At 40.2% G+C, this 21,639-nt stretch overlaps 1 protein-coding gene across 1 annotated transcript in view; it reads right to left on the bottom strand.

The window, feature by feature from the left end:
- The window catches only part of LOC117873065 (glutamate decarboxylase 1-like), a 101,934-nt gene that overhangs the window by 58,131 nt on the left and 22,164 nt on the right, over positions 1 to 21,639 (bottom strand). The window lies entirely within an intron of this gene.

Raw genomic sequence — 21,639 nt, 5'->3', positions numbered from 1 at the left:
CGAAGCCTGTAGCGCTCGGCTCTTAAACAGAGCCGAAGAGTCAGGGGAGGAGTTAGGGCAGGGTTGGGGTGGGGAAGGGGCGGAGTTGGGGCGGGGCTGGGGTGGGGAAATGAGCGGGGCCAGGGCCCATGGAGGGTCCTCTTTTTTTATTTGCTGGATATGGTAACCCTAATTTATGTGCACATGGCTAGATGTGCTACTCTTTGTGCACATACAGATTGCAAAAACCCATACAGTCGTGCATGTGCAAAACAGGTCCATGCACATCTCTGATTGGGGCTGAAAAACAGGCCCTCTATGTGCATTTAAAGTATACTGCAACATATTGAAATATCTGGAACAATGATTGTGCATTCCTTCAAATATGAATCTCCCTTCCTATTTTCTTTTTTTGTAAACATTTAACCCTAAACCATTCTCACAATTCTTTTCAGCTACAAACTACTGGGAATGGGATGGGTTGATGCAGTGCCTGGGTGAATGAAACAATGCCTATTAATTTATTTTAGAATGTAGAACAGAACAAAGTCTAACAAGAAACCAACTTGATTTCAGCTAAAATTTCTCTCAAATAGTGAACTCTTCCAGGAAAGCTTGAAGCTAACTAGCATGAAGCTTGAATTACTCAGAGCTCTGCATAGCAGTTATCTACAGAGCTGCAGTTTTAGTAGCTAGTTGATCAATGTTTGATTCTTCTCTGGCCTCTGAACAGATCATCTGGTTTTCAGTCATTTTTCCATGAGAACTATTTGCCATATTACAATAATAAATAAAAAATCCTTTTTTTTTTTTAACAGTTTAGACTAAGGAACTATCAAGCAGGACTTTACATAGATCTTTGTGTATATCGTTTGTAAATCACATGGAAAAGAGATGCACTAAATGTGTAATTGAAATACAAATACTACTTTGGAGGTATTTGCAGGTACAGTTCTCTTTCTGAAACTGCATTTAAACTGCTTCTATAAACTGTTTTCACATTGCACTAATTTCCATGTTAGTCTGTATGTCAAGACATTCTGTTTAAATTAAGGGCTTCTTTACATAGGGAAAATAGCCTGGAATAGCTATTCTGCACTAGCTACCCATATGGACACTTGGCAGTTTACTTTAATCCACTTTGGAAATAACTTTCAGTGCTGAAAAAAAGAGTCCATACAGGGAGCTGGTGTTGAATAGCTAGTGCGCTTTTAGTTCCCACCTTAGTTTATTTTGCAGCAACTTCCCCGTGTAGAAAAACACTTAGGCCCTGCCTACACTGGCAAGTTTGTGCACAGTAAAGCAGCTTTCTGTGCTGTAACTCCTGAGGTGTATACACTGCCAAGCCACTTAGTGCATAGAAACTACGCAGTTGTAGCGCTCTAAAAAAAGCCACCCCAATGAGAGGCATAGAGCTTTCTGCACCGGGGCTACAGTGCTGCGGTGCCAGTGTAGACACCATTGCGATTACACTGCTGTGATTGGCATCCGGGAGGTGTCCCGCAATACCTGTTCTTACCTTTCTGGTCATTGGTTTGAACTCTACTGCCCTGCTTTCAGGTGACCAACCATCATCCCCATTCCATACATTCCTTTGCAAATTTGAAAATCCCCTTCCTGTTTGCTCGGTGATGCGTGCAGTGATCTCAGTGCATCTTTCCAAGTGGTCATGGCTGCTCCATGCACCAGGCGATCCCCCGCTTGGAGCAATGCCGAGCTGCTGGACCTCATCAGCATTTGGTGAGAGGATGCTGTGCAGTCCCAGTGGCACTCCAGCCATAGGAATTATGATACCTACGGACAGATTTCATGATGCATGATAGAAAGGAGCCATGACCGGGACACACCACAGTGCAGGGTCAAAGTGAAGGAGCTGCGGAACGCCTACCACAAGGCACGGGAGGCAAACTGCCACTCCAGTGCTGTGCCCATGAGCTGCCGGTTCTACAAAGAGCTGGACACAATAGTCGGTGGCGACCCCACCACCACTGCGAAGGCCCTTGTGGATACTTCGTTGGCTCGCGTGGCAGTCGAGAGTGGACTGAGCCAGGAGGAGGACATCTTGGACAAAGACGGGGAGGGGGACCCAGAGGCAGAGGATGACTGGAAGGTCAGAGATGCATGCAGTCAGGAGCTCTTGTCTACCCTGGAGGAGCCTAGCCAGTCACAGCGACTGATCAGTAGCAGTCTGGAGTAGCCAGCTTTCACAGTGCAATCGCCACATGCTTCTCCAGCAACGGGGCAGCTCTCATTCTCGTGTCCTTGTGCCGCAGGGCTGGGGCGAGCTCATCACACAGTCCCATGAATGTGGCTTTCCTCATGCAAAAGTTCTGCAGCCACAGCTAGTCATCCCAGACGTGCTTGATTATGTGATCCCACCACTCAGTGCTTGTTTCCCGAACCCAAAAGCGGCGTTCCACTGTGGTCAGCACCTCCGTGAATGCCACAAGCAATCTCGTGTCATAGCTACTACGTGTGGTGAGATCAATGTCGCACTCCTCTTGCCTTTGTAGTTTAAGGAATAACTCCACTGCCACTCATGACATGTTGGTCAGAATGAGCAGCATATTGGTCAACAGTTCGGGATCCATTCCTGCAGCCTGAAAGAGGCAGGGCACACAGTACAGAAACCGCTGAAAGATGGTGCCAAATGCAGATGGAAGCACAGGGATTGCTGGGATGCGAAGCAATACATCACGGCGCATTGCGACAGGACCCAGGATGCCCTGCAACCCCCCCACCTTCACACAACTCTTAGTGGCAGAAGAGGAAGAGATGCTCTGTGGGATAGCTGCCCAGAGTCCACCGCTCCAAATACTGCTGAAAGTCCCGCAAGTATGAACATGCTATTGCGCGGGCAGCTGTCAGTGTGATCACACAATAACGGTTTCCCTTCTGCATGCTCTGAGCAGTGCTGTAACTGCTGGTGCTGCAACTTTGCCAGTATAGATCTGCCCTAAGTCTCCCCATAAAAGGTGGATGATAATAATTTCCTACTTCATGGGGTATTGTGAGGATAAATACCTTAAAGATTGTTAGGCTCTCAGGTAATCAGAGCTGTATAAGTACCTAAGATAGATACCATCACCAAGCACCATCAAAACTTTTTGGGTGTGTTCCCTATGGTTATACTTTCCTACCTTCCAAACAATAACAAATTTCACTTCAAGTTATGACTGCAAACTAACCACAAAACTGAAAACAAAATCTAGCCCAAACTGGTCCATTTACATGCAAAACTGAAGAGCTTGCTTGGCTTGGGAGTGAAGCTATCAGTCAGTCCAAGTGTGCCAGAAATATTCTTTAACTTTTCAACTAAAGTGATCTAAGTTTCAAATTTGTAATGTAATCTGAAACTGGGTGAATTTTGCAGGCCCTCATCGCCTGGTGCAAACATTTTCCAGAGCTCTAATGTCAACCAGCTTAAGAACAGACGTTTTTTAAAAAGCCTTTTTAAAACTTAGATTTCTTACTGACACCATAAATCTGTTATAATATCATTGTCCCCTTTTGACCCAGAATATTAAAGACACAAAGAACAAAGCTCCCCAAGTAATACATTGTTGTAAGAGAAACATATCACTTACTTGTGAAAGGTTCTGGGAGGGATATTTTCGGGTGTGTGCAGGAACTGCAAGTCTCCCATTTAATATTAAGTGTAGGAAATACAAGAATTCTTGCCAATAATCCATAAACATTCTCACAAGTTGTTTCTGGTTTGCAATAGACAAACTGTACAGTAAACTTCCTAAGAATAGTGCACTCATACTCAAAGATGAAAGGAGAGCATACACTCAGCAATTAAAGCTTATTTGTGAACAGCTCCCATTGACTTCAGTGGGATTTGTGGGTGCTCACCACTTCTGAAGAGTGAGCCATTTTTATTTAGATATCTAAATGTGGCTTTTAGAGCCTAATGTTTAGATACCCAAGTTAATAAACTCTGGCTATTGGGCTCATCGGTAGCTTATTCTGGAGATGGGAGATTGTCTGCCATGATGCACTTAATCCATCTGGGGCCCATAGAGGAAAATGAGGACATGAGGCAATCAAACTACAGCACCCACAAATTTTCATTTTGTTGAAAACCCAATTTTGTATGAAAAAAAAGAGTTAAAAATTTTAAAATATTTAACCAGCCCTACTGAGGATGACATAAATTATGTGACTATGGCATTTGCTGAATACAGCACTGTTTGTACCTGTAAGGGTCCGCTCACAGAAGTTGTCACTGAACCAGCCACTGATGGTTTGATGGGAAGTTCTGAATTAAAAACAAACAAAAAAATGCTTCCACCCAAAGGGTCCTACTTACCTCACCCTGAAAATGACCTGGGAGCTCCCCAGAAGGCAGCTGGGGAGAGGACCCCCCCCCCCGGTCACCTGCTGAGGACACTGGGAAGGGGCACAATGTCCCATCATTGCACTCTTCAAATGCATGTAAGATAAAGTAGTGCCAACAGTCGAGTCATAACCTGGATGCGAGGAACAGCATGGGATGTACCTATTGGAAAGGTGTTTGTATATGTTTCTTGGGCTAGGATTTAGTGAAATGCATCATTTCAGGTTTGGAACCTTTTTCCAAACTGGAGTTAAGGTTCCCATATAAAGTAAACCCATCTTAATTTTTGGTGAGTTTGGTTTTGTATGAGCCTATTGCACAGCCATGGATGTACTAGATCTCTCTCTGCTAACTAGATTAATATATTTAGTGCCACATTTGAGTGAGAGGACCACATACAAAAATGCACATGAATTAAACTTCTACAGTTACATAAATTACAATTTAATCTTCTAATTATACATTTTCACATGCATTTGCATCAATTTCACCCCTCAAATGAAGATATATAAGTGTGTGTACATTTTTGCACATAATTTAGCATCTTTTGTCCATAATTTGACTCAAGAGGCTACGTTTTCATCATGTACAGAATGTGACTGCAATTACGACAACACACATAGATATTAGTTGCACATAGATATTAGTTTTAAGATGTTCACATACTTGCTTGTGCACACACTGTGGTAAATATATGTGCATTTGCAGGAAGTGTACATGCAATTGCAAGCCTATATATTGTAGACATGCTGATTTGTACAGACTTATTGTTTTTCCAACTTCCATTACCATCCATAGGAGTTATGCTTATTTATCTGAATATGGAATTTTGCCCTTATTGTCTATATGAAATGTGTGAAACTAAAAACATGAATATTTACTAACCTTTAGAATTAAACTGTTAGTCACTTATTTCACTAACTTGACTCACAGCTACTCTGCCTTCTAATGCTAGCTTTATATTAGGAAAGTACTGAACCCCACATTTGCATTTGTTGTGTGAAAAGGCAAAGTGAAAAACCAGCTCTCCTTGAGTAAGAAAACTGGCATTTGGATGCCAGCTGCCAATTTTGGTTTTAAAATGGATGGATGCTGCGTAGCAAATATCAGCAAGAAGAGGTCCTGGACACATTTTGAAAAGTATCAGATTTTAGCCAGCTAAATGATAAAATACATATATCTTATAATTTGCTAATTATGAATGTATTGGTGAAATAACGTTATAGGTTATTAGCAGTTGAAGCTTATGCCTTATCTCATCAGAGGGCAATTAATTTTCCCCTAAATTTGCAATAAATCTAAGATTTTATCTGTCACTTTTAAGATTTGATAAACAGTTTCAAAAGATTAGGCTTGAACATCCCAAACCACCAGGGAGGGTGAAAGTTGTGCTATCTCTCTTTGTAAAGTTAGTTTTCCCTAGAGTTGCATTTTTAATCAACTTTTTCCTCAATCAGGTACCTATGCTAGTCTATAGCCAATTAGAAGCATCACCAGGTTTTTTGCCGCCCTAGGTGGCGGAAGGTTCCGTCCCTGGAATGCCACTCCTGACAGAGGTGGTGGATGGTCCCACCCCTGAAATACCTCCGCCGACCAGGGCGGCCGAAGATCCGGCCGCCGCGGTCACCGCCCCCCAAATGTTAGTGCCCTAGGCGACCGCCTAGGTCGCCTAATGGGTTGTGCCGGCCCTGTAGCCAATACAGTCTGAACCAAAGATGCCCAGCCCTGCATCAGTGTATATGTTGTTGCTCATCCACTTCCTTACACACTCTGCAATGGTGATGCAGTAGCCACATTTCTGTAGGCCCCAGAAGGTGTTGTGCTACTACTATGCACTACTCAAAACTTCCAGTGGGTTTATGACTCTACATCACAAGGCTGTGTCTTCAAGGCTTAGTTAAGCTTGGTACTCTTGAGGAAAACCATTAGTAGTATGTCAGATTTTGCTCAAATAATGGGCTATACTTCTGGCAGATAAATGAAGCAACTGTGAAGCCAAGAGGTCAAATTTTGCCCTCACTTAAACCCATACAACCCCATTGAAGTCAGTGGGGCTGAAGAGGTGAAATTTGTGATGTGATTACAGATCATTCCTGAAGCACAAACTGACATACTGTTAATGTTAGCACTATGATATAGAAAAAGTCAGAAAGGTTCTTAAAGGAGCTGCTTGCATTCTCTCCTTTCGTGGAGGGAATTCAAGATGAGGACCATAATAAAGCCTGCCACAACAATTCTGGAAGCTGTAAAAGCTTCATTTGCCTTTCAAACAACTCTTTGAGCATTGCATGTTCTCCAGAAATATAATTTGAAGACAAAATTAATCTTACACAGTTTCTAAATTGGTCACCTGTATATGTAGATTAAGGATAGTGACATGGTGAATCCAGCCTCCCTCGAACTGCAGCCAGTCAGAAGGTATCAAATTAATAAAAGTGCTCTTCTGTCCTTATTATAGTACCCAATTTCTTAAAGCAGATTGTCTCAGAGGGGCTAATTGAGATAAGTATTTATCTACTTTAACAATCATTAGTAAGTTATTTTATGAATGGTTAATATTCTGTCTCATTTTCTCCACTGTAGTGCAGCAATCTAGTGCTGTACCATAAGCTGAATTGATGACAGAAAATTAACATAGCTGACTGCAGGAGGACCCCACCATAGAAAAATCCTCTGATTGTGTGACAGCCATTAGGCCCCTTCCTGGATCTGAAATTGGGGGTCATGTGGAGGTGGGGGAGAGGAGTAAGAGGGAAGGGAGCATGGCTGGGACTGTTAAAAGAGTGCCATATAAAAGATATAAGTATGTTCATACATACACGTGTGCATGCACACAGTGCAGATAGTTATGATTTACAGAGCAAAAATAATAGAAAGGGAAAAAATTGGATCTTACATGAGGAAGTCAGAGTAACTGAATTTGGACAATATGTGCTGTGCTCTATAGACTAGACCTTCTACTTTGGCATTTGAGTTATCGCTGGCAAGAGGCTGGATTCTTTGCAGCTTAAATAAAATGAAATTAGAAGCCGAGATACATGGAAAAATTATATGACATAATATTTGTGTGGAAATGTGAAAGTATTAGATTAATAAGTCTAAGCATCTCTGTAATTTGAATGATTATGATTTTTCAGTTCATGTATTAGTAATGATAAAATATTACAAAGAGGAAAAAGGGTCAGATATCTGTATGTATGTGTATATATAGATAATTAAGGGTGCCATCCACTGGCATATCAGAAAATATTCATAAATCTGAAGGTTCAGTCAAGTTGTTGCTGGGTTGCACTGCAAATAGTTTCTGGATTAGGGAGCTCTTAACAACGACTTGTATTATGTTCTTACATTCTTATGACTTTACCGCATTAGAGCCGGTGGAAAATTTTCAATTAAAACTTTTTATTGGAGAATGTCTTTTCAAACAAATGAAAATGTTTGATTTTTTTCCTTCTGTACATTTACTTTCTGATGAAAAAACTGAAATGAAAAATGCTGATGTTTTGGGGGATTTTATTTTTTAATTTCTTGTAAAAAATTCTTTCCCCTTTCCCCAGAGGGGGGAAAAAATCAAAAAAATGAAAGTAGTTTTTCCCTCACAAAACAAAACTATTATTTTATTTTATTGTATTTGGTCAAAAATAAAATTAAAAAATGGATCATTTTCAATAAAATGATATTTTCACTTTCATTTTCTGTGTGTGTGTGTGTGTGTGTGTGTGTGTGTGTGTGTGTGTGTGTGTGTGTGTCAGAGAGATTTTTGTGACCAGCTCTGCCAGGTGCCTTGATGATTCCCAGATGCTCTATAAAGGCCTTATCCAAAGCCCATTGAAGTCAACAGAGACTCCCATTCATTTTGGACTTTGGATCAAAGCCTAAAGCTCTTGGGGAAGTTGTACCTTATACTTTTATGGGGAGACTGTCCTACACACAATTCTCCTAGGATCAGGACAGTACAAAGAAAGCTTAAAAGTTAAAACCAGACTTTGCAAATCCTTCTATACCCATCCTGATTTGCACGATACACTACTCATCCTTAGCTTATGGATGCATTTCGTAACACTGACAGAGGAGTATTTATTCAGTTCAACACCACAGGAAGTTGTTTTATCTGCAGTGCTTCCATGCTTGCACAAAAGTGTCTGATTTACTTATTAAGGAGTTTCTATTTGCTGATAACTGTGCACTGTGTTGCTCAATCGATCGATGACATTATTCAATTTTAACTAATCACTTTGCTTGTGCAGTTAACCATTTTAGTTTCACAATTACCCTAAAGAAAACTGAAATATTGTACCATCCTCTGCCAGACGATGCACACGTCCACTCAATTATTAAGATCAACAATGCTCCAAGTCCATGGAGAAGTTTTGCTATCTAGGGAGCATGCTCTCACAGAATGCCACAACTGATGACGCCAAGGCAAGTCCTGCATTTGGAATGTTGTCCCACTGCCTCTGGAATGATAGGGGTGTCAAAATAAACACTCTGCTAAACGTCTATTGGGCAGCTATGCTAACAACACTTCTATATGGTTGTGAGACATGGACAACACATCGTCCCGTCCCCCATATTAGGAAACGTCATCAGTTTCATATGTGAGGTTTCCTGGCAGTTTGTACAGTCAAATGGTGGGAGAAGAATCCTAATATCAAAATCCTTAATTGTTGGATGTCTGCACTCAAAGCATGCTCATAAAAGTTCAGCTGCATTGGTCTGGTCACCTCATTCATATGCGGACTCGAGATCATCCAGAGCCATATTTTACAGTCAGTTAAAGCAAGGCACCGAATCTCATCGTGATCAGTATGAATTATATAAAGACACAATGAAGGCAAGCTTGAAAGCATGACCAGAGCAAGGTAACAGCAGATTTGTCCTGTTGCTATTAACAGCTTTGAAGCAAGGCACACATCAACAGCTTATACAAAAAGCATGAATTCCACAAAGCAAAGATACAACAGTCTGCAATAGTCATGGACAGTTTGTCTGTCCCTCTGGCAGTTGTGGTTGCAGTTCTCGCATTGGTCTCTTCTCCCATATATGTATTCATTTATAGTGTTTGCTGAAGTCTCATACCTGCACACCATTGTGAGACTCCATTCATCCTCCTTTGCCAAGGATCGGGGCCTTTATTTTTAACTGGGGAATTATGGCCAACTTTCCAGCAAACTAATTGATCAAAATTCCATTTGGTAAAATATTATCTTTTGAAATTGTGATGACATTGGCAAAGCCAGCATTCCATCCTCATTCAAATGGTCTGAAAAACTCACATCTACTTCAAGACCCACAAGAAGACCTAAATACAGAATATATCATGATAGTCTCTCCTCTGTCTTTTTAGATTTTTAGCTCTGTGGTGCAAAAACCTCTTATGTCTCTTTTCCAAGGCTTGTCTGTCATCACTTAATAACTAATAGATAAGAATTAAATATTCAGGGCCAATTTTTTTTGAAAAAACCCTCTAATTTGTGATATTTCCTCTCCCAACATACAACAGATGCAATTTTGTGGACACAATAATTTAGGAGTGAAATAAAATTTAGACAACTACCTGAATTGTGGGCACAAACACCATTTGTATCTGCAAATAGGAGACACTTCACTATGGTCTATTTAAGCTTGCATTTACTAGTGCTCAGAAAATTGTACAATTGATGGCCAGGGAAAAAAGTAGAGAATAGATGGAGTCCCCTTTAAAAAGTCTGGCCCTTAAGCATTTATGAAGTCACTTGAACCTCTCCTCATGAGTCTAATTTTTAATCAGCATTTTATGCTGATACTGGACATGCCTTTACTGCAATCCCAGAAGTGAACTCCTACTTGTTTATTCTGATAAACTATTTTTCAAATAAAAAAGAAATGTTCAAAGGTTGAAATAAGATAATCAAAAGCAGGAAATGAAAGTTCAGGGCCAGCTATAGTTATTGATGCCTTAACAACTCACTCTTATCATCCGGTAGCCACCCAAACTGAAATAGCTAATGAACATTTAGCAGTCCCTAATATTTTGCTGCCCTAGGCAACTGCCTGTCTTTTCTCCGTGACAGACCAAACCTATAAAAGATAACCACTTATCTCAGCCCAACATTAAAATGGCTTTTGTTATAATCATTAGCTAATGCTTCAGACACAAATACAATTTTTAATGGAAACATTATACTCAACGAATTTTAGACAAAGCTCAACATCGCAGGAGCAACAGCAACAAATGAGCAACAGCAATCAAAGTGGATAAGAAAGTGAGCAATAAAAAGCAGGACACAATGTAGAGTAATAGGAGCTAGAAGTGAATAATAAAGGAACAAGAGTACAGTAAACAATAAGTAAAATTATAGGCTTTATATAAACAGGAGGACTAAGATCTGTAACGGCTCAATAGATGACAAGTATTTCAAAGTACCAGTAGGTAAATAATGGTGAGACTATTATATGAAAAGAAGAATATCCAAGACAAATATTTATGCATTATAAAGATTATGCCAAGCCTGAATTTGGTAGCTAACCATAAGCACCTCCCACTGAAGCCCACTTACACCAGATCAGAATCTGGCCTGAGAAGCTGATGGCATGTAGTACACTATGAATCCTTAAGAGAAGTAAAAAAAACACAAGAGTACTCATTCTCTCTCTGATGCACTGAACAGTCAAAAGGTATACATTTCTAGCCTTTTAAATCACATGAACCAATCATTTTCATAGCATTCAATTAGGTGTGACAGAAGCAACCCACTTTCAGGAGCCCATCAGGGGGTACTGCAGCTAAATACAGTAGTTCTGAAGTCTGGCAATGTTCAGAAGTGGAAAGTGGGCTAGGCCACAGTTTATGATATAGTTAAATGCTTGCAAGCAGCTAGAGGCAACAAAAAATGAATTATGCATTTTAAATTAATAAGCTGACTCATTTTACACCCATTACAATTTAGCTATGACCTCAGCCAACAATAAGAAGCTGAACAATAAATGAATACAGCATGTCTTCCGGGGCAACTCAGCACAGTTTTAGATTTTGCTTATAGTTACAGTTCTCAGATATTATAATAAATCCTGACTAGTTTTTTTAGAAGGAATAAATTACTTTATGTACAAGGATGCTTATTTGTTGTAGTAATCCATTTTGTTTTGCAATCACTGAAATACAGACACAATACATGTGATTGCAAATCTTCTTTTAAAAGCCCAAAGTAGTGCTGTGAAGCATTTTTGAAATTTGTTTTACCATAAAACAATCTGGAAGTTGTTTTTGCATAGAAAGTTCTGTATCAGATGTTTTGCATAGAAAGTTCTGTATCAACAGTTGTTTGTTTTTCCCCCCCAGACATACAATTTAATCCACTATGACTTTGCTATAACACACTCACAGACTTTATAGTCAGAAGGGATCATCATGATCATCTAGTCTGACCTCCTGCACATTGCAGGCCATGGAGCCTCACACACCCACTTCTGTAATAGACCCATAACCTCTGGCTGAGTTATTGAAGTCCTCATCTCATGGTTTAAAAACTTCAAGTTACAGAGAAGTCTCCATTTACACTCGTTTAAACCTGCAAGTGACCCATGTCCCAGGCTTCAGAGGAAGGTGACACCCTCTTCCCCCAAGATCTCTGCCAATCTGACCCAGGAGAAAATTCTCTCCTGATCCCAAATACAGAGATCAGTTAGACTCTGAGCATGTGGGCAAGACCCATCAGGCAGACAGCTGGGAAAGAATTGTCTGTAGTAACTCAGAGCACTCCCAATCTAGTGTCCCATCACCTTTCATTGGGGATTTTTGCTACTGGCAGTTGATGATGGGCCACATACTGTTGTAGGCAGTCCCATCACACCATCCCCTCCATAAACTTATCAAGCTCAGCCTTGAAGCCAGTTAGATTTTTTGCTCCCACTGCTCCCCTTGGAAGGCTGTTCCAGAACTTCACTCCTCTGAGGGTTAGAAACCTTCATGTAATTTAAAGCCAAAACTTGTTGATGGCCGGTATATCCTTTTGTTCTTGTGTCCACACTGGCATTAAGATAAATAACTCCTCCCTCTCCTTGGTATTTATCCCTCTGATATATTTATAGAGAGCAGTCATATCTCCCCTCAGCCTTCTTTTTGTTAAGACTAAACAAGTGAAGCTTTTTCAGTCTCCTCTCATAAGGTAGGTTTTCCATTCCTCGGATCATTCTAGTGGCTCTTCTCTGCACCTGTTCCAGTTTGAGTTAATCTTTCTTAAACATGGGAGACTAGAACTACACCAAGTATTGCAGATGAAGTCTGAACCAAAGTCAGCAAAAGCTATGGGCAACAGTTAGGCCCTGTTAAAAGCAGATGCTTGCCTGCAAGCCTGTGTCTGGTACACAACCTCGGCACCAGTATTGCTAGCATTGCTAAAACACACTGAATATGTAAACACATTCCAGCAGGCCAGCACAAGAACACTCCAACCTTTTGACAAAAGTGATGAAAAGTGATATTTTGTCTGACACATTAGGAGTAAAAGTACAAAAACAAGTGGGGAATAGGAATGTTTTGTCTGAAACATCAGAAGGAAAGTTCAAGGGGAGGTAACAAACATTTCATGAAATATGTAAGATGATACGTAAATTGTTTAACCCGGATTGTTTGTCTAAGTCTATAAATGTTGGGATTCCTCACTTTTACCCTTCGTTCAGCCTAAGAGGCAGTGGAAAGTCCCAACATTTATTGAGCTGCATCCATTGTCATGGCATACATGTGTTAGTGTACCTGTAACCATTGAGCCAGGCATTAGCACCATACTTTGTCGGCAATAAACCTGGCCAGACGCCTTTGCTACTAAACCAAGTCTAGTGGCCTTATTGGGCAGTTTGATTGGAGCCTGCTATATAGATCTATCTGGCCAGAGCCAGTGCAGCATGCAGAGAGAACAAATGCATGCAGCCGAATATCTGACAAACAATAATCATCCTGTGATCAACCAATACACTCAGGTCTTCCAACTGATAAGTCCTCAGTTGATAGCAAAAATTCTTCTTGTTAGTCCCTAAATGCATGACCTTGCACTTTGTAGTATTAAATTTCATCCCATTTCTATTACTTCGGTTTACAAGGACATCTAGATCTTTTTCTGTGATTATCTGGTCCTCCTCTGTATTGGCAATATCTCCCAATTTTGTGTAATCCACAAATTTTACTGAGCACATTCCCACTTTTTAATAGAAATGTTAAATAAGATTGGTCCCAAGACCGATCCCGGATGAACTCTACTAGTAACGTCCCTCCAGCCTGACAGTTCACCTTTCAGTATGAGATGTTATAGTCTCCCCTTTAACTAGTTCCTTATCCATCTTTCAGTTCTCATATTAATCCCCATCTTCTCCAACTGAACTAATAATTTCCCATGTGTAACTGTATTAAATGCCTTATGGAAATCCAGTAGGTTAGATCTACCTGCATTTCCTTTGTCTAAAAAATCAATTATCTTCTCAAAGAAGATCAGGCTGGTCTGGCACAATCTACCATTTTTAAAACCATGTTGTATTTTATCCCAATGACCGTTTACCCCTATGTCATTAACTACTTTCTCTTTCAAAATTGGTTCCAAAATCTTGCATACAACTGAGGTCAAAGTAACAGGCCTGTAGTTTAGCAGATCACTTTTTTCCCTCTTCCTTAAAAATAGGAACTATATTAGCAATTCCTCTGAGTTTACAGATTCATTACGAATCCTTGCTATTGGACTAGTAATTTCATGTGCCAGTTCCTTTAATATTGCCTGGATGGAGATTATCCAGCCCCCCCGATTTAGTCACATTAAGCTATTTGAGTTTGGCTTCCACCTTGGATGTAGTAATTCCTACCTCCATATCCTCATTCCCATTAGCCACCCTGCCATTACCCATAAGCTCTTCATTAGTCAAACACCTGTCCAGGATGGTCTAGAAAATATTTAGTCTTGCCATGAGTTCAGGGGACTGGACTAGATGACCTCTTGAGGTCCCTTCCAGTCCTATATTTCTCTGATTCTATGATTAGCCCCATTAAAAACTGAGGCAAAGTATTTGTTTAGGTGCCGGGCTGGGCTTAGATTATCTTTAATCTCCATCCCTTCCTCAGTGTTTAGCAGTCCCACTTCTTCTTTCCATCTTATTTATATTGCTGTAGAACTTTTTACTACTGGTTTTCATTCCTTTTGCAAGGTCCAACGCTGCTTGGCTTTTGGCAGGTCTCACTTTATCTCTACACTTTCTGACCTCCAAGAGGTAGCTTTCCTTGCTGATCCCTCCTATCTTCCATTCCTTGTAGGTTGTCTGCTTTCTCTTAATCACCTGGCTTGGTTTGCAACTCTTCCCTATAAAATTTTCCCCCTTGCTTGGGATGTAGGTTTTAGATATCTTCTGCAACTTTCCAAGTAATTCCAAGCCTCCTCCACATTCAGATCCTTGAGTTCTTCAGTCCTGTCCATGTCTCTAATTCCCTTAGTTTTTTTAAATTTAGTTCTTTTGAAATCAATGACCTTTGTTCCAGATTTTTTTTTTTTTGGTCCCTCCATTTAGTTTAAACGGAATGAGCTCATGATCACTCAAAACAAGGTTGTCTCCTACAATCAGTTCTCTTATGAGGTCCTCACAACTCACCAATACCAAATTCTTTTTGATTTAGTTGGGAATTGGTCCTGCTTTGAGCAGGGGGTTGGATTAGATGACCTCCTGAGGTCCCTTCCAATCCTGATATTTTATGATTCTATCATTCTATGAATCTAAAATGGCATCACCTCTTTTTGATTCAGCAACTGTTTGGTGAAGAAATCTGTCAGCTATCACATCCAGGTAAATCTGGGCCCTACTATTATTAGTAGCACTTGTCCTCCAATCTATATCTGTCTGTAGCACACCTTAAGTAGTAGCCCAGGGAAAACTCTATTAGCTTTCTTTCCCAAAGTGATTCTGGCCCAAACAGACTCTGTCTTATCCATTCCATCACTTCTAATTTTTTTACAGTCCACCTCATCATTAGTATACAATACTATTCCACCACACTTGCCTTTATTTCTATCTTTCCTGAACAGCATATACCCTTGAATACCTGTACTCCAGTCTTGACTATTATTCCACCATGTTTCTGTTATCCCTATAATATCTGCTTTCACTTCCTGCACTGGTAGTTTTAGTTCCTCCATTTTGTTGCCCATGCTCCTTGCATTCATGTACACACATCTTGATTGCTGCTGCTTGGCTTTTCCCCATATTCCTCGCCCGATTGGATACAGTTATTCTACTGCCAGTATCACGTATATGACTGGTATCAGCACTATCCTTCCCCTTAATGTCCATTCTCCTATCCACTGCTCTTCCTTTCTCCATTGCTGTATTCTCTCTTACTTGATTTTCTTCCCTCTGAATATTAAAATCAGGTGTGGCGATTACATGAGCACCTACCTACTGTCTCTCCGGAGTTCTTAGTTTAAAGCTCTTAATGAGTTGTGCTTACCTCCATCGCAGAAGTCTATTTCCCTCCCTATTCAGGAGGAGTCCACCCCATAAGAACAGTCCTTTGCCCATGAATGCCTCCCAGTGGTCAAACATCCCAAAGCCCTCCTTATAGCACCACTGCTTGAGCCATCTGTTAATCATCAAAATCTTGCCTTGCCTTCCTTCTCCTCCTCTAGGGAAGGCAGAATCCTACTGGAGATACCTGAGCCTCCATTTCATTAAGCATCTTCCCCAGTCTCGCGTAGTCTCCCTTGATACATTCCAGCAAGAATCTAGCTGTGCCAGGACAATCAGTGGAGTCTTTCCTGCTCCCATTAGGATCCTCTTCAGCCTCAGATCCACATCCTGTATCTTAGCGCCCGGCACACAGCACACTCTTCTGTTCTCCAAATAAGCTCCGGTGACAGGCCTGTCTGTTCTTTTTAGTGGAGAGTGCCCAGTCACATAGACCTGCCTTTTCCTGGTGATGGTGTGATTCTCGGGCCTTCTTCCTCTTCTTTCTGCCTGCAAGTCTTGTCCTTTATTCTCTTGCAACCATCTGCAAGTCATCCTGTATCCTCCTGGGGCTCTGAACTCTGGCTCTTCCCCTCTTCTTACAGGACTAGCCGCTCTTCTCTTCCTTGTCCTCCCACCTTCAGTTACTGCCTGCTGTGCCCCTTCTTCATTTTCCAACTCAGCAAACCTGTTCCTGAGTTTTGTTTTTCCTTCATTAACCAGTCTTTTCCCTTGCCTGATTCTCCTAGTCACATGCTTCCATTGACCACTTTCTTCACCCAGCCGTCTCCCTCCAAGTTATTCAGCACAGCTTGCATCTGCAAGTCTTAACCAAGGGTGCCAGAACCTTTGGAGCAATGAGGGGAAGGGGTGGCGACACATCTTCAGTGGTGCACAGTTCATAAGAAATAATGAACATGACGAGTTTATTTGTTTAGCTGTCTGAAGAGAAGAATTTTATGGGACATCTCAACTCTAAATGAGATTATTCTGAAGATAACTGTTGTCCTGAATGACAATTTAAGTCACGGGTCCTATGGTTATTCATTCGAGAAGCATTCCCTACTGAAAACTGGGTCCTGAACCTTAAATATCAACCTTATTTTGGTAAGGCCAGTTTTCTTTGTCTCATTATAAGCAGTTTATCGTCCAGTTCACGCAGTGAAAGGTTCCTTTATTTTAATATTTGGATTTGTGTTTGAAGGTATACCTCTATACAGTATATGTTGCATGGCTTTAAAAATCATGTCCCATAGTCCTCTCAATTGTTACAAAGACTTCATGTGTTCGTCTTATTCAATATTTTGTGCTGGCACAATATCTTTCTAAGCAGTATCAGATCAAAAAGCATCCATATTTTTTATTCTGCAAATCTCCAGTGTTATCAGATTATATTTGTTTTTTCTAAAAGCATAACAACCTACCCTTGATGAGAACAGAATGTTCCTTTACGACCTTTCATCTTCCTTCAATGACAAAAATTAGATCAAGAATGAGTTATCAGAGCCCAAAGTAAACACCACTTATTTAGTTTTCTTAATTACTCCGTCTAGTCATTCAAAGCCAAATTGTTGTATTTGATGACTGGCCCAAGTAAGAGGCAGAGCACAATTGAACTTTATTATGGCCCCATCTCTTCCCTGTTTGTCCCTCTCAGGGTGATCCTATGTTCCCAGGAGCAGTCTCCCAAGTATAGGCACTGTAGTTGTGATAGGCCCTTGAATGAGCCATGCCAGGACCCGGGGGGTGGGGAGGGGAAGAGGAGAGGGTTGCGTGAGGAACTACATAGATATTGAGGTGGTGCAATGAAGTGGGACTTTGTGAGCAAAACTGCAACTCAAAATCATAAGGGGAAGCTTTGCAACTGCTCCATGCCCACATTTTTAGCCCCTGAGCTGAAATACCAGCCCTGACCCTTCCATACAAGCTGTGTGGGAGTTTGTAGTTATTTGATGTCCACTGATCTGTCCCTCATTTTCCAATAACATTCCCTTCCATACCAATATTCAGAACCAGCTTGTAAATTGTCTCCCCAGTGCACAGAAGTGTACATGTTCTTCCTATGTAACTAATCTAACTGCCCACTCCCTCATGCAGAGGTACCATGGGGAATCATTGGTGAAGAGAATATTTTATGGGCTTTCTGCAAAAGAGCCCTGGTTCTGAAAAGCATACCTAGTCAGGAGAGCATTTGTGCTTAAGTTCACCAAGGCCAATCTCTCCTAAATAGGAATAAACTTCAGTGCTTTCCTGAATAGTGGCAAAGGTTAAGTTTACTTGACATCACTATATGAAAGGATGGATAATTAGCTGCATTTTTTAAAAATTAAGAATAAATTAAAATGGAACCTAGTCTTTTTTTTTTTTTTTTTAAGTTTGTGTTCTTAGTGAATAGATATATGGCCTACAGGAAATATTCTGAGAAGAGATTCAATTTAAAACCAGTGACTTACCCTTTATCAATAAAAAAAAAAAGAGAGTTACTGATAATACTTTAATCCAGTACAACCTGCATGTCTGTCAGGGAATGTACAGAAGCTTCTGTCCTAGAAGATGTTTGTTCATCATCATTAGTTTCTTCAGTAACTGCAGGGCACTTTAATACATTACTCCAAAACTGCTCTTTCATTTTGTTGGCAGATAAAAAAATTAGTGAACCCAGGGGCTGTTCTAAAAATATTCCAAGCACAATTTTCCTCTTGCTGTGTTTAGATAACATAAGCTACAGTTACATTCAAATGTGTGAGGGGTTTTATTATTATTATTAGCAATATTATTTAGTTACACCACCTGGGTGAATTCCTAGCTTATGATAGTTCAGCAAAATACAAATAAAAGATTCCTCCAGATTTTAAAGCATGACTGATCTGTCTTTCCTCCCTTTTCTTCACTTATTAAAAAAAGTGAGAACCAGGGTCTGCTATCTACCAATATTGATCAACTTCTCTTTGATTAAAAATAGTCTATTATGAGAGAGAAGGAGGGGTGTTTGTGTGGGTCAGACACTGGCTTGAGAGTGGGACTCCGAAAACACTAAGGGAAAATAGTTGGAGCAAAAACCAGGCAGATCAAGGGTATTGTGGGAGGAAAGATGCAAAATTATAGCAATTCAGCTGGGGGGGGGGTGTAAACCAGACAGCGAGAAAAGTAAAGAAAGGATGCAGCAACATATGAATTTGTTGTATTGCACTAGATCCACTGCCCTCATTTTCATTTTGAAACCTGGTAGGTGTGCAAGTGCTCCAGGCGCCTCATAATCATTTGCTTCCTTTACTCCCTCTATACTGGACCCACCACAGTTTCCCTTCTGGCCCTTTATCTTTAAAACTACCTCTCTTTAGCTTTTGCATTTCTTCTTTTTTTCCACTTTACAAAATTGTAATCTTAAAACCACAATATTCTACAAAAGAGTCCTAAAGATGCAACGGAAAGCGCACTGATCAGATTCAGACAGCATACAACTGAAAGATGGCAAAGACCGTGAAGGATAGATTAAAAGCGCATAAACATGAGAAGTGTACTGATATCAACAAAATGAGATTCAAAGAGTATAAATGTCAAAGAGGTTAACAGAAAGAGGAAGAATCAAATACTAATGTATTGAACAGGCTAGGTAATGGTCCTAATCACTCAAAATCTACAGGGTGGACTTTAGTAAAGGCCCTATCGTTAGAACTTCTGAGCTCCCACTGACTTCACCAGGAGTTGATGGTGATCAAAAACTTGAAAGATCAGGCCCCCATATAGAAAAAAGGGTTACAGTTCTGGAATAAAATGACTATTATGATATGAGCTTCCTGGTCACATTTGCTACCTTGCACTCAGCATACAAAATAAAGAACGTCAGTTTCTGAGGCTGACAAACAAGGAAGACATAAAAAATGAGAAATGGGGGATGGGAAGGGTATTATGGCCTGGTTTATACATAGTTTTTGAACTGACAAATTATTTTTATGATTTTCTACTGATAATTGGTACAACTCCTAATGTGGACACACTTATACTGGTAGAAAGGTGCCTTAAACCAGTATAACTTATTCCCTTTCTATTCTGGGAACAAACTAGATAAGTATGGCACCTTTGCACTAATGTAATTGCTTCCACGCCGGATGGCGGTGGGGGTGTTGTACCCTTTTACTGTAGTATAATTTGTGTGTGTGTGTGTAGACAAGCCCAAAGACTCAAGCAAAGATAGCAGTTAATCTTGTATAATTGTATTACCTCTTTATAATATACAAGTTCTTTGCCTTTGTTATCCATTTTAGTATCAGAATACAATGTAATTGCAGTTATCCAAATTCCCTTTTCTGAACATCCTAATTATCCAAATCCAGTGTCTCCCCAATGTAGCCCTATGTCAGTTAATAGCACTTCCAGTTATCCAAATACCAAGTTATCCAAAATGTTCAGGTGTCCCCAAGCCATGTGGCTAAACAGGAGTGGAATGTATTGTATCACAAAACAAGGGACAATTATATTAGTACTTGAATGCAAAACTTTTGCCAAAGGAAGAAAAAGGAGTTGCAGGAGAGGTTACTGTGATTGTCCGTATCCCTATGTCTACTCCTTTTTCAAGACTGCGATAAATGTTGTACAAACTATATCTTTTAAGGTATCGTCTGAAAACTCATGATTTGCTGATCATTATTGCCCTGGTAAAATACGTGTGGCAACGTTGCATGTAAAGTTACAACATTCTACTGTATGATGTTACTAAGAAATACTCCAAATCTGGAGAAGCCACCACAAACAAGTTCCTCGGAGACAAAAGACAAATTGGCACCTCAGCCAGGTATCAGTGAAATCAAATGGACCATCCCCTGATTAAGCGGCCACTCTGTCAGGAAAAAGGGTATGAGCGAGAAATTTATATTTTGGCAAAGAAATAACTGGAGGTTCCTATCCCTACAGGCTTTCTGTCTCCTGAACCCCAGCAGGAGATGATCCTCAAAGAAGAGGAAAAGGAATAAGAATGGGAAACAGATGCACCAAGATACTCCTCTTTTTCTCTACCCACAGCAGTACCTGAGGAACAAAGAAACAGCTTTGGACTGAGAGAGGGATCCTGTCTGAAAGGAATTCAGCCAGTAAAACTGCTGAAGCGAGTGGTAAGAGACACTTTTGCTTTGAATTCACTTAGCTTGTTATGTTAGGTGTTAGTTGCTTTTTACCTTTTATTTCTTTGTGACCAATTCTGATTTTTATGCCTTTTTACTGAGATTGTAAGTGATTACATCTTTCTGTAGTAGTTAAACTTGTTTTATCTAAAACAGTGTGCCTGGTTTGAAGTGTTTGAGAAACTCCATTTGAGAGAAAAGGATTTGTACTTATCATTTTCTATTAATAAAATGACAGATTTTATATGAGCTTGTGTTGTCCAGGAGAGAGTTGGGCAGTACAAGAGGTACATTTCTGGGACTGGGAATTTGCTGGTGTTGATGTGCAGTGTAATTCAAGAGTGACTGGCCATAACACTCATACTGTGTAGCTGGGAGTGATTTACATGTTGGAGACTGTGTGTGAGCTGGTTGCTCTCACAGCGAAGTGGTGTAAAAGGTTGGAGAATTAAGAGGACGCAGCTGTTCAACCGTCAGATTATACCCTGGGGAATGTCAGTTACACTGGTCTAAAATTTTTGAGAAGTTGTCTGCTTCAGAGATAAAATGTGCTATTTATTATGTATTTTGATGTGCTGAATTCAAATATGACAATTAAAACAACTGATTGGCTACTGTTTCTAAGATATTTAAGTTTTGACATTTTATGTCTATGTATATTGTGTAGATAGTAGAGTTTTAATCATAAATTGTAAACCTAGGTCTTTTCATGTGTTTATGGTTGCTTTACATGATAATATTTCACCT

Source organism: Trachemys scripta, chromosome 2 (assembly GCF_013100865.1).
Source record: "Trachemys scripta elegans isolate TJP31775 chromosome 2, CAS_Tse_1.0, whole genome shotgun sequence".
In the NCBI taxonomy this organism is placed as follows: domain Eukaryota; kingdom Metazoa; phylum Chordata; order Testudines; family Emydidae; genus Trachemys; species Trachemys scripta.
Note: the sequence above shows the minus strand (reverse complement) of the source record. Positions and strands in the feature narration are given on the sequence as shown.